This window comes from Uranotaenia lowii, chromosome 2, assembly GCF_029784155.1.
Source record: "Uranotaenia lowii strain MFRU-FL chromosome 2, ASM2978415v1, whole genome shotgun sequence".
NCBI classification, from domain to species: Eukaryota; Metazoa; Arthropoda; class Insecta; order Diptera; family Culicidae; genus Uranotaenia; species Uranotaenia lowii.
The window spans coordinates 86943132-86958467 of record NC_073692.1 but is presented as its reverse complement, the minus strand read 5'-3'; positions in this window follow the sequence as shown (position 1 = coordinate 86958467).

The window sequence follows — 15336 nt, the reverse complement described above, 5'->3', positions numbered from 1 at the left end:
AGTTAAGGCATAAACTTTTGAAAAAAGCTTCGCGGGCCGCACGAAAGGTCTCTCGGGCCACATGCAGCCCGCGGGCCGCGGTTTGCTCACCCCTGATTTAGATTGTTTTTCTAATATACAATCGTTCTCCCCTCTACTTGAATGAAAAACCATTTAGCCACCTTGTAGATAACGCGACAATTGCATAATTAAAACTTGCTCCGCAATTCTCCTCTATGTTGCGGCGCTTACCGGAAAAGTGATAACATCATTCATGAAGCGTGTTGCGTCAACTGCCTCAGGGTGTAATCTCACCAGCTTCCGAAGAAATTTTCTCCCATTCTCGGCAAGAGTGTCGTCGTCCTTTCGGTCGACACTTGGTCCTTGGTACTCCGCTTAACCATGACTTAGAGAATCCGGAATGAATTTTATTATAATCAACCTGGCTTTGGTTTGGTTGAGCTGTGAGTGAGAAGGTCCTGACGCTAAAGTGCCATCAGCCCGCAGCAACTGGTGTGCAACTTTCTACAAACATAGAATGTTGGTACAAGTAAGTACAGGACCATCGGAAGGGATCATTGCACATTCAAAGCACTCTCGCGCGCGGGTTGCGAAAATTCCGTGGCAGCAAAAGAAAATGCACCGTTCCAGCCAGCCAGCCAGCCAGCCAGGTTGTTTCGCGCATCCACATCCGCTGGAAACCACGTCCGCGCGCAACCAGTTCCGAATCTTTGTTGCAGAGGTTTTGCCAGCCAACTTCCAGCAGTTGCAGCGAGAAGGAACCGTATCGGTTGGTTTAATATTAAAATTTTAATTCAAAAACTTACGACTGGTCGTGCACTCCAAAACAAGAGGAAAGGCAAACGATATAGCGCCTTCACTCTAGAATTGCATTTACACATAGTTTGAAGCACGCTTTCGCAGCCAGCATCTTTGTTGTGAGACAGCCAGGGCTCAGAAAATGAGGGGAAATGCATTACATTCAACCGACTGTTATGCAAACATCAACAAGGGAAATGAAAATCTAATTAAAAATTATTCGGTTAATTTGAGTTTCTCTGCTTTATCTTTTCCGATGGTCATGTTCTCGTAACAGCTGGAGATTCATTTGAATTGCACTTTTGCTTTATTTTTATTTTCAGAGCAAAAAGACAAGATTTTGAAATTATTGAGTTTTATTTACCAAATCAGTTGAAAGAAATGACAAACGGAATGAAAGAAATCTATTTTACAGAATAATAATATAATAAGGCTAAAAAAATTTAAAAACAAATTGTCATTGGAATCCACAGAATTTTTTAAAAATGACAGTCCTGCACGAATGCACAAAGGAATTATTGCGGAAAAATTATTTGGGCATTTAAAAAAACATAACTTAGGACGTTTCTAACGTTCCTCTAATTGCTTTGACTATTCACGTTTTTCGTAGCATCACAGTATCAGTTCATTGTAACATAAACAGGAATTTAAATCAATTAGAATTAGAGCAAGTTCACTCGTGTTGGGAAAAAGTGGTAAAAATTTTGACACGTATAGCACATTTTGAAAACTTTACCATGTAAAAATATTTTCAAGATCAGCGACCTTCAAGTTTTTTTTTACGACACGTGTTCTGATTTCGCATTCTGTTATGCAAAACTAGCTTGATTTATCACATACGGCTGAAATAGAAAAAGTACCTCGTGCAAACAAAATTCAACGCCCAAAAGATCTTGAAAACATTTCTGAATGGTAGAATTTTAAAAATGTGCTACACGTGTCGAAATTTATGCCACTTTTTTCCAACACGAGTGAACTTGCTCTTATGATTTTTATACCACATACCTACATATTTAATAATACAGAGAGATCGAAGTACGCCTTGGTTAACTTAGCAATGAAAAAAATTGTTTTGCCAAAATTCCTGAAAGTTATTTAATGTTTTGAGATAAAAAATGAAAAATTTAAATAGTATGTACTGTTAAGTTCATCATCATCAGTTTTGAAAAAGGTCCGGATATGTGAAAATTTCGAGAGGAAGCTTAAAGGGATGTTATCGCACTTCCGATGGATACCGTCAGAGCTTCCGACATTTAGAAGATGTACAAGGGTTTGCAGAAAATCTATCATAAGACACTGATTGGAATATCTCTATATTTTTTTAAACTGATATTTTCGGTTGGTTTTAGAATTTCAATTTAGTTCAAATTACAATCTCTATTAGTTTTATCAGTTTGGTTTTGTTTGAAAAATATTCCAAAATATCATCAGTTTTAAAACCTTAACCCATACTTAAAATCAGGTAGAAAATGACCATTGAAGGATTGATTCAAGGATAATAAATTGATTATTTTATTAATTTTTAATTTATTCATTTATTAAACATGTAGTTTAAGGTAATTCAATTCCTTGTTTTGTTTCTACACTTTGTGCTTCAAAGTTATAAAAAAGATCATACTTAAACTGATTTTTCTCTTCGTGTTTGTTTTATTAATTTACTTACTGGTCCCCACCGTTGAAAAAGCTATGACACTCTCTTCGAAAGACGTTGAGATTATTGCAGATTTTTAAACTGTTCGGAAGACTATTCCAAACAGATATGCCCCTTACAAGTAATGTTCTACTGTAGCTTTCAGTGTAATGACGAGGTATTCTAAAATGAAGAATGCGTGTGCTACTCAAGCGAATAAATTTTTCACGTAAGTAGGGTGGACTTTTCGCGGTTATGACTTTATAGATGAAGATAACAGTTCTTAGTTTACAGAAATTAAAGGTCAAATCGGATGCAGCAATGCAGTGCTATTTGAAATCGGTTCATTAGCATTAAAGGAGCACCAGGAGCATTTTGTGATGTACTGAAAAGCTTAAGTAGCCCAGAAGATGTTAAATAAGTTTTAAAAAGACAGCGAATTTACAATCTTTACAAAAAAAATTGTTTATTATATTTATCCATCAACTTAATTTAAATTTTTGTCATTTAAACAAGTGGAAAAGATAATATAAGCAAGAATATCAAGAAATACATTTTCAACGAAGAAATTTCATAGAACTGCTGAAATACTTGTTTTGCTACAAATAGTTTATTTAAAAATTTAAAAAAAAAACTTGAGGAGAGAAAATACTATCTAATAGTTTCACTCTTTCATCAAGTTTGCCGAAATCACAGAAAATCTGAAATTTTACTGAGTTTTGAGCTAATTTTCATCACAGAATCTGTGTCACAGACCATAGAATTTTCTGAAAAAAAAAAACAGATTTCACAGATTTTTGAAATTTTTTCGAAATTTTCCGTTACAAGTGTTTACTCAAATCAAACGTCAGTTCAAACCTATCATTAATTCAGAATTCAACACAGATATAGATGAACTTAATCAATATGAAAACAAGAATAATCAGCATCAGTTTGGGAAGGCCCTTTCGTGATTAAGGGCACAGTAAATGGCGAGATCTACAAATCTGAGGGCCTCGAGAAGCGCCTTTTGCCGTTCTTGCAGCAGCACGACGAAGATTCGCTATTTTGACCAGATTTGGCATCATGCCATTATTCTTAAAGGGTTTTAGAGTGGTATGAAGCCAATTCTGTCCATTTTGTTCCCGCCAGTACCCGCCATACTGTCCGGAGCTGCGCCCGGTGGAGCAGTACTGGGTTATAATGAAGCGGGAACTTCGGAAGAGCAAGAATACACTCAAAGACGAGAAAGACATGCTAAGAAAATGGGAAAAAAAACTGAGAAACAGGTACCGGATGAAACTGTAAAGACTTTGATGGAGGGCATCAAGCGAAAATGCGTTCGATTTTACACTCAAGGCTTCATCGATTAATTTTTCTTTTGATTTTTGAAGTAAATATATGTAAAAATCTACCCTAAAATTTTGGTTACATTATAAGAAAATTGATGTGACATTTTCGGTGTCGCAATAATATCGTGTTTGTTCTTTGTGTTTGTGTTCTCCGTGTGTGTTATAAAAACAGATGAATATTATGAAAACGGTTTTTACACGGTTTTTGGGGGAAAATATTTTTTTACCGGTGTTCGAAATAATAGCAGCCTAAGATAATAAAAAATAACAAATAAGCCGAAATTTACTTTCTGATAAAAACATCTCTGAATTGAGAGCGAGTTAAATATTCTCGTAATGAGCGTTAAAAAATGTTCGGAAAATCCATCAATGTATGGAACTTAGTTTCAAGAATATTATTAAATTTTCCATTTATTCTAATATTGGTGTTAAATCTTTTGTTTAACAATGGTTATCATAAATACTTAATTAAAATGGTAATATATTAAACTCTATGTCCATGTTCAGTTCACCTATATATTATTTTTTGATAATGGATAAAATTTACGTGGGTAATTATTTATTTTTGGAAGATTTTTGCGTTTTTGAATTCGAATCATTTGCAAGCTTTTGTCTATCAGCTCTTGTTTTGATGATATGGTGAGTGGAAATTTCGAAATTGATTGATTTTGAGTAAAATCGATCCTTGTTAACGATTGGACTTCTGGTTTAAGAAATATTTTAGATTCGATTTGGGTTAAAATTTCTCGAATAGTTGAAAAAAGTTCTCGGCGATCTCAGTTTCAAAAAATCATTATACGATGTTCATTTACTACATCCAACATTTCGGCATGTTTGTTTTGCCTTTATCAAGGAATCTGGCGAGTCGGAAAAAGTTAACAAAATGTTTCTTTTAATAATTGTATCAGCTAATCTGATTCCTTACTTCTAAATGTTTTAATATTATGAGGACAAGGTAGAATAAATATTATATAATTAAATGACAAACAGTATTTCTGCACCACAGCATCAAACAAGATCACCCATTCAACTTGGAAAGGACCAAAATAATCGATCGATATAGATTCACCTCTGGGCTTCAAACTCTTGAAATGTGTCAAGGACTGAGTATTTCTCAGGAATCAATTGACCGTGCCAAAAAACTCCTGTGTATGAATTTCGACCCCTTCGTTGCATTACAACGCAATTATTGCCAAAAAGTGAAACTCCTTTTGCTGGCCTCTTATACAATCTGTGATATTTGAAATCGATTGCCCTTCCCTCAAATCTCCCGTGTGCAAATTTTCAAAGCAATCTATGCATAATAAAGTCAATATTGCTTAAAACAGTGAAAAATCAAACAATATGACGACCCCTTTCGTCAACTCCTGGCAAAACATTTGATATCTGAAATCAGTTAACCGTCCATGAAAACAACCGTGTGCAAATTTTCATCCCAATCCGATGTATAATAACGACGATATTGCAAAAATATTGAAAGATTAATATGGACGACCCCCTTTGCCGGCCTCTTACACTGAATTTAATACCTGAATTCGATTGCCCGTCCTTCAAAACTCACGTGTACCAATTTTCATCTGAATCCGATGTATAAAAATGACAATATCGCATTAACAGTGAATATTTAATATGGACAACCCCTTTGGCCGACCCCTGACTTTGATAAGAATAAGTGAAATCAATTGTTTGTCCCTAATAACTCCTATGTGCAAATTTTCATCCCAATCCGATGTATAAAAACGTCAATATCACTAAGACATTGAAAAGTTGATATGGACGACCCCTTTTGCCGGCCCCTTACACAAAATTTGACACCTGGAATCGATTGCTCGTCTTTCAAAACACTCATGTGCAAATTTTCAACACAATCCGACAAAAAGTAACGTCAATATCGCGAAAACAATATTTGTCTTGTATGGACGACCCCCTTCAGAAGGGGTCATCCGAAAATCTAAAAACATTTTTCACCATTCCTGGTCCTAATGAGCATCCATGCCAAATTTCAGCTCTCTAGCTCTTAAGACGGCTGAGTCTATAAAGGACAAACAAGCAAACAAACAAACAAACAAACAAACAAACAAACATACAGAAATTGCTTTTTATTTATATAGATGATTCTCAATGAACAGTTAGTAAGCTGTTCTTTCAATTTGCCAGTCTGTTACGAAAGTTCATCATTGAAATTGAAAGGTAGAACTCAAAGCCTTTTGAACAATCATAACTGTGCCTGTGGGGTTTCCCAGCAAACGTGTAATCGTTTCAGAAATGAGAACGTTAGTCATTTACAGATGGTGATTAGAATCGCAAATCCAACTGCATAGAAAAAAGATCGTATAAAATGTCGTCTGAAGTTACTTTAAATCGGATAAGATGGAGATCGCCATGTTTTTAAATTTTGAAATGTTTTGCTGCTGCGCGGGCTTCAAGTGAGAAAATCATCGTCATGTTCTCTCTGCAACCTGCTGTGGGATTTGATTAACATTGACCAATGAGAGAATTGGAAAATGTTGTTGCTAGCAACGATTTGAAGGCTATGAGAGCAAAATCTTACGCTTTCTTGAATTCTTCCAAAGGCACGAATAAGGTACCATATAACGCAAAAACGGTCTCTTGTGTGTTGTGAACCGACTTGGTTAAATAATTCTAATGAATCAAAGCAATCGAAAGATTCCCTTTAATTCAACCACGGTGGTTCTTTTTATTGCTTTGATTCAGCCCAAACGGTGTAGTTTTCGTCGCTTAAGAAAGAAATGAAATTTATTTATATTGCCTCCACTTACGTAAGTAAAAGCTGTTTTTTTAATGTAAGATGTAAAATTTCCAGAGCTATATTTTAAAGAAGTCGTTAAAATGTCGAAAAACAGTGTCATCTGTTGTTTAAATAGTAATTTTTGAACGGTGCAATAGATGGTACTGTTTTTTATATCTCTTTAAAAAAGAAACAATTTTTCGAAAGCAATGGTATTTGAACTCATTTTCATCTATAAAAATGATTTTTTGTCTGTCTGTCTGTTCCCTACAGACTCGGAAACTACGAAACCTATTTTCTTAAAAATTGGCAGGTGGGTGCTTTTAAGACCGGAGAAGGTTCCTATAACAGTTTGAGACTTCTCCCTTCAATGTCAATCTTCAATGTCTTCAATGTCTTCAATGCCAAAACGAAATATTTGCATAACTTGAGAAACATATAAGCAAATGGTGCCAAATTCGGCATGGAAGTGGATTTGGCTTCGAGAAATATTTATATGGATGTTTGATACCACTGCTTTCTTCAAGAGGGGAAATAAGAAAGAGGGAAGGGGGCTCTCTTACAGTTTTGAACATAACTCGAGAAATAGTCCAGCAAATGGATCCAGATTTGGCATGGAAGGGTATTTGGATACGAGAAATGGTTCAATGATTATTAGAGAACCCTCCTTCATCCAGTGGAAAGATTGGAGTGGAGAGAGGGGCTTCCATATTATTTTTATTGCAAAATTCGATAACTATTCGAGTCAATGCAATGCAATAAAATTTGCTTGGGAGGATATTTGAATATGGGAAAAATTTTCTATGATTGTTTGAACTCCTGCCGATTTGCATAGGGAGGATAGGAAAAGAAGAGAAGGCCCACACAAATTTCTGCAATAATCGATAACTAATCAAGCAAGAGGAATCAAATTTGAGATGCAAGGGTATTTGGGTGAACGTAATGTTCCCAAGATGATTTGAAGCTCTTCTCACCTTTCATTAGAGAAACGTGAAGGGGGAGTGGGCTCTCATAAAATTTTTGGATGATTGGTGAAAGAATCGAGAAAATGGAACAAAATTAGGCATGGGAGGATATTGGATACGGATAAAAACTCTATGGTTGTTTGAGACCCCACTTTGATATCAGTTAACAAATAGGAAGAGAAGAGAGGGCCGCCATAGTTGTTTAAGATGTCACGAGTAAATCAGTCGAAAGCACCGAATTTTGTAAGAGAACTGATATGAGTAATGTTTCTATAATTAATAGGGTCCCTTCCCTTCCTCCATTGAGCAAGATAATAAGAGGAGACGAGAGTCTCATACATTTTTGTTACATATCAATAAAATTAGTCATACGAAAGAAACCAACTTAATTAGGACAGGGTTTTTAGGATGAAGAAATGTTTCTATTTTTATTCGGTGATGTGGGGGGATGAATAGAGAAGAGGGGGGCTCTCATACATTTCCTGCTTATCTCGATAACATTTTACGATATAATTTGTCATAGAAAAGTGTACAAAAAAACGAATTTAGACTCCTCCTTTCTTTTTAGCGGGGAGTCTGAAAATGGAGTGAGGTGACCCCTTACATTTTTTAAATAACTCGAGATTTGATCGAGTAAATTTTGCATAGAAGGGATTGGTGTGCGAGAATCGTTTTCTTGATAGTCAAACAGAGAGACTCATAATTTTATTTTTACTGATCTGGAAAGTGATCAAGCAAATGGATTCAAACATTTATTGTGGAAGAATTTGCGAACTTTGAATAAATGAATACAGAGATTAAAAATAATGATGCGAAAACCATTTTTTGAACCGGATTTGAAAACAGAAAGGAATATTCAAAATGACAAAAATTAATCTCATTTGATAAATTTCAATCAATTCCAGAACTTGTATCAAAGCACTCCGGGTCAGCTAGTAAATTAATAAATTTGAATACAATTAGATGGATCTGAAGGATGGATCAAATTATTTTTCACTACAGAGACTGCCCAAATAACAAACAGATGTTCAAGCTTGAATTATAAAATTCCAGAAACCAATGCAAAATTTCAAATGCTTTCATTTTAACAAGCCGAATCAATATTTGAAGAACCTTATTCTTGAAAGAGTGCAATGGTATATGAAAAATAAATAAATTCACATCGTAGTAGAATGGCTTTCAATATATTTACAACAAGGTAAATTCATTTGGTTCATTAATTTGATCTTCATTCTTTTTACTAAAGAGACTAACTTACAACTTTGGACGTGCCAGACGATCCAGTTACCCAGCAAACATTGTTGTAGGTAGGTACCCATATTTCTCAACAAATTTGAGAGTAGGCGGGTGCTGAACCGTCAGCACGTGTTTTTTTCGTGTGATAAAATTTCTATCATATTTATTTGCAGAAATATTATAGTTTCGAAAACTTCTGTAACAGAAAATTTAGTGATCGCTAGGAATATGTGGAATATGAAGAAAGTATTTGTGACTAGTTGGGGGCTGGGTTTGAATACAGGAGCTGATCGAAGTGCCAAGAGAAACGAGCGAGGTATTGTTTGCTCTGTGTGTGTAGTTGACTTGGGGAAATTGTTCAAAACTATAATTAAATTTTTAAATTATATGCTAAATAATGTGAAAAAACATGTTTTAGAACGTTTTTTTTTTCTACTGAAGGAATGATGAAAAATGCGAATTATTGACGGCATGCTTTGAAAGTTTTTGCTCTAAACGAATGAGAATCGTTGCCAACTACAATATTTGCTGCTTCTCTTATTGGACAATTCCTTTAAAAACACTATCTGATTTTTAGCAATTTGGTTGAACTACTGGTCACAGAGCAAACAACAAGAATGTTCTCTCATTTGAAAGCCACACAGGAGAACAAAATAGGCAAAATTAGCAGCAATCCGCAAACATGGTAGATTTCTTACCAAATCGGATTTATACCATTTAAATCGACTTCTAGTAAACATTTTTACGAATTTTTACTTATTTTGTAGAAATTGTGATTCGCAGTAACGTAAACGTTATTAACGATGTTATGTTTTCTAGGTATTTTATCCAGTTGAGATTAAAATTAACAATCCTACGAAGCTATACCGATTCTAGGCTTCCCTGAGCGGGCATTTTCACGTGTCATATTTGTTTCTATATAGTGCTTCATGCTATTTTGAAGAAATTTGGAAAACAGCTTTTAGCTAAAAAATACGCATCAATTTGCACGAAACTCTAATAGTAATACGACCTTTTTATGACTGATTAATTGTTTCTTATTTTGTTTTTTTCTTACATTGCACTTTCTTCTTGGCAGTTCCCTCCAGTATTCTTGGAGACATCTGGTGGCTCATTCAAAAAACATAAACTTGATTCAAAGCTGTCGTTGCAAGTATACACACATTTTAAGCCTAAGCTTGTACATCTGTTCATCTGTGATGAAACATAGATGTGTCCATTATTATTTTAAATTAATTTAACCAGAACACTCTAGGTGTCTTCAAAAAGCTTGGTATAAGTTAACTTGCACAAACTTTTTTTTTTGTTGCTTTTCAGACAAGCATGACCCTACTGACAAAAAATCAAAGAACAACTAAACCTTTTCAAAGGCACTGGAACCAAGGCTGCCGAAATCACAGAAAAATCTGTAATTTCACAGAATTTTGAGCAAAATTTTCATCACAGAATCTGTGTCACAGGAGACAGAATTTTGAAATATTCATAGATTTCACAATTTTTTTAAATTTCGAATGGATTTCTAAAATGATATTTTTTTAACTGATATAAAAATAATATATCTTCCTTGAATTTGGAGAGTGTTATAAAATTGGTTATGTTAAATGATTTCTGCAACAAAAATGTCTCTCCAACAAAAGACTCATTTTATCTTGAATTTTTATAGAAATTAAAGAAAACGGCATCACAGAAAACCATCAGAGAACTTTTGGATAAAACCACAGAAAGCCAGAATTTTGTTCACGAAAACACAGAATTTTTTTCGGAATCCTTGACTGGAACGAATCAATTTCAGTATCCATTGTGAATTTTCACTGACAAACAATCATTGAATGTTCGAGAAAAGAGATTCAACTACCTTTATTTACCTCTTGTTTTTAAGTTCTATATACACCTCATTTGGATATTCAGTTAAAAAAACTGTTGATCATTCGTATTCATGAGTAATTCTTTTTTAATCTTAATACATAAACACATATATTTATTTACTTTTTACTAAGTAACAGAAGATTGGTGGATTAAACGAAAATAGTCCTCTTATTGAAGGAACATGTTTTAAATTCATGCCCATTAGACTGGCTCAAATTTTCAGGGGAAATTCAAAACCTGTGAAACTTTATGCGCTCCAGGCTAAAATTGATCCAAGGCATAGTACAAGATCTCATGCGAAATTTGTGCCAGATCGGATCACGGGAAGGGGTCGCTCAACAAGTCTGATTTTTGTATGAGATTTTGAGACATTTTGTTTGAGAAAAACATGAAAATCCAGTTTTCCTTCAATAAATTAGGTTAATTTTGGCCGATTTCTTTTTGAATACATTTTTTCTTACAGCCTAAAATATGACAAATATTTCATCCGAGGACTGCATTTCGATAAAAGTTGAGATTAAAATATTATTAGACTTCAAAAATGTGCTTACTTTTTTACATTTTATGAGTCGGGGTGGTCGAACAGGCCTCATTAACAGAGATAAATACCACCCTTAAAAAGATATCCCATTGTTGAAGCTTAACAGCTTTTTTATCTTAACTCTAATCGAAATACAGTCCTCTGATGAAATATTCGTCATAATTAGGGCTTTGAGAAAAATCGTATTCTAAAGAAATCAACCGAAGGGAACTTCAGATATTGACGAAAAACTGGTTTTTCATGTTTCTCCCGAGCAAAATGTCTCAAAATCCCATACAAACTTCAGACTCGTTGAGCGACCCCTTTCCGTGATTCGATCTTGCCCAAATTTGGCATATGATCTTGTACTAGGCATAGGAATAATTATAGCCTACATCGCATTACTTTTTAAAAAGTCGGATCATTTGGCCACTCCAATGCACATGCTGCATTGTGAAAAATCAGCTGAAAAACACTTCCTTACTTTGTTGCCGAAGCCGTTATTAAAATGTGAATTCCTCACCGCATGCCAAAAAAACTGTCATTTATGTAACATGTGAAGAGTACCATCTTCATTCAAAAAAAAAATCTTCAAAGAAATCATATTGGTGCCATTCCATTGAAGCGATGCTGCAAACATCAAAGCCCCACAGCTTCCCATTTGCTTAGGGTCCCATTGAGAGCGAGCTGCTCTTCCAGTTTCCAGTAATGAACAAAAGTGGAACGAGCGAGCGGCTTTTTGTGGGATTTTCAATTATGCCCCGGAAGATGTTCAGTTCACTTTTAAGCTTGCATTCTGTTGTTTTATCAATTTGGTGCCAGTAACTAGTGTGGTGGCACCATTAGATTTCTCCAAACAAATGGTTTTATCATTTTGATTTCTAACCCTTGCCTCTGTGTGCTTTGGGCTTCATTGTTGGTAGAGTTTTCATTTTCTTTATGTCTTTTGTGAATCAGAACATGGATGTGTGCTACTTTTGAATCAATGCGAAGCAAACACACTTCCTTACAATGCAATGTTTCTTTGCAGTTTCGAAACCATGACTTTTGGGTGAAAGTTTCCTTTGATAAATTTCCATTACCATTCATGTAAAGTCCTTTCCTTTTGCATGGAGCAACCAAGAAAACGAAGGTGCTTTAAAGGTATTTTAATTTTTCATCATGCATTCGTTCTGTTCCTGAATATTCACTGTATACACGAATCAAAAATCTTGTGACTGCAGCAGGATGGAGCTAGTAGGTACACTTGATAACCTGCTCGAAGCTCATGTAGCCGTCTTTATCGAGAGGCTAGGTAATATATTCCGGTGGGTTTCTGATGCTCATAACTCATTCAAATCACCTTGTGACTCCATTAACATCATCGTTCTCCTCAATGTGGAGCTAAAGTACTAAGGACTCGGAAAAAGGACTTTGAAATTACCCGGAGCACCCCACGGGAGAGCTACTTGGGAATTTGCGTGTATCGGAGTTAATCTTATCAGAAGCCATTTTCAACGCGCTCTGAAGTAGCAGACGACTGCAAATAAAATAGGAGAAACCCACTTGGCCAAACTGTTGAAAGCAGTCCGGTAGAATCGTGAGACGAATGGATGGATGGATTTTCGGGCGGAAGGTAGGTTTTTTTTCTAGCTTCCCTCATGATTTCAATCTCTGGTGGCTGGAGGAATAAAATTTTACTTATTAAATGTTATAAATCATTCAGCCACCCTGGGCGATGATAGACTGGGTCGGAAGAAATGGGAAGTAAATCGGTAGCTATTTTTCAATTTTCAAAGGAATAAATCTGCCCCGAAGTGGTTTCATTCGAGATTTTATGATGAATGCCGGAAATTTATTTGGTCGAAAAATAATCTCAGATTCAATTACCTTCATTATTTTTGAATAGAAACGACAATAATCTACAATAAAATTTAATATGTTCACATAAATTGTTTTTCGATTGTTCATACATACTGGTACTAAATAAAATATCACAAAAGCTGCTCTACTAAAGTGCCAATGTCTCTTAACTTGCTACGCAGAAATCCCTTCGCTATCGAGTGATTGAAATCTCAATTGTGCGTGCTCATACTCTGATTAACTTTGGACCAACCGCTGAATCCGACTTGTGTAGGCACTTAAACGTTACTTGCCGCGAGCACAGCATTTTGTGGTGGGTGGGATTCCTATGAAGGAATGTCCCGGAGTCATGTTGCTACAAACATATCAGCGACCATCGGCTATTTCCTACGTACTGCGATGCGTGACATTTAGTCAGTGTGTGGTTTTACAATTAAACTGTAAATTAGATATCGGTAGCATAAATCTGCCCATCTATGCATATGACAAATGGAAGTATGTATGTAGGTTTGTACGCTACAATTTGTCGCGATTCATATATGTATAAACTGACGAAGGAGGAATTTGTAATGTTGGCTTTATTCTCAAAAATTTATATAAATTCTTAATTTACTGTACAAATAATAAATTCAAATGATAAATGATAAATATAGAAACGGAAAACCGAAACATAATGGAGTATTTATTAAATAATTACTAATCAGCTGGCTGAAAAAGTTGGATTTATAAATAAAGTTGGGTTATAAACCCTAAAAAAACTAATTCTTTTCCACCATAACACCAACTTGTAACTCCGGCACACCGCCAAAGATGGTTCTTAACACTCGTCGCTCGAATACTCCGAGTGCATGCAGGTTCAACTCGAGCATTATCCATGTCTCGTGACCATTGAGAACAACCGGTCTTTTGAGCGTTGTCCACAGGTTACACTTTGTGCGGGGGCTAAGTCTTCTCGATCGCAGTTGTTTGTGGAGTCCATAGTAGGCATGACTTCTGCTGATCATTTGCCGCCGGATCACATGGCTGGTGTTATTGTCTTCGGTCACCAGTGAGCCGAGATAGACAAACTCTTCGACTATCTCCAGCTCATCGCTGTAAAGCCGACTAGCGGTTTTGGTCGGTCTATGAACTTCATCTTGGACGTATTCATCTTTAACCATATCTTTCCTGCTTCTCATTTCAGTTTGCAGTAGATCTACTCCACCGTCACATATGATCTGCTGACTATATCAGTGTCGTCGACAAAGCAGATAAGTTGATTGGATCTGATAAAAATCGAGCCATGCATTTCGCCCACCGCTCGTCGAATAACACCTTCTAGCGCAACTTTGAACATCATGTAAGATAGACCATGCATCGGCTTGTCGAAACCTCCTGCGTGATTCGAATGAACTCGACAGTTCACCCGGCATTCGCACAAAGTTCGGCGTTCCATCTACCGTCGCACAGTGGTTCAAAATCAAAAAAAGTTGGAAAAAATTATTAGAAAGCTATTTTGTTAAAGATTATAGACGAAAAGTTGGAAAAAATCATAAATTAGATTTTTTTTTTCAAAATTTGTTATTTTTTTCAATAATTGCTAAAACGGGGTTTGAGCTTTATACTGGGAAATTGAATATTTTTCAATTAATAATGAATATTTTTGTTAAAATTAAGTATGGGCTCCTAAATTCCTGTAGGTTGGTTGAACACTAATCACTAATCACTAATCGTACTTCCACAGCCAGAACTTATGTCTGAGTCCCAAAGAATAATAAAAGTGAGTTACTATTCTTCTCGTCTTTGTTCATGCTTTTTATCATTTTAACATAAAAACATCAAAATGATGAAAAACACAAAATGGTTGGGCCTACCATGGAGCAGAGAACGCAGAGACATCTGGAACTCAGGAACAGAAGAAACGTGGACCACCAGTACCATACGTTTCAAATGGGCAATGTCGTTGGAAGCATGCTAAGAAAAATGCTCCTTGATGAAAAAACCATGCGTTATTGGAAGTAATTCCACAAATCACAGGGGTTCCTCTTCAGTGGTTGGAAATGATTCATTTTGTTCAAAGAAATCACAAAACCTAAGAATAAATGCATTTTGTAGAAGTAATTTAATAAATATAATGATTTTAAAACTCTAAGATTTTTTATTTTCATTCAATTATTTTGGATTTCGATGTACAATCATTTCTGGTCATCGACCAAGGATAAAGCGCCTTTACTCGCTCTTGAAAATAAAAAAGAGAATAAGAAAATATTAAAAGAACATAAAACCCTTCGAGGTCTGTTACGAACCCGAAAGGTTTTTTTTTTAAATTAACACTTTTAATAGAAATAAATAAACTATAATAATAATCTCTAAATTCAAAACTTTAAAATAGTTCAATTGTATCCTGGTCAACAAAGCTA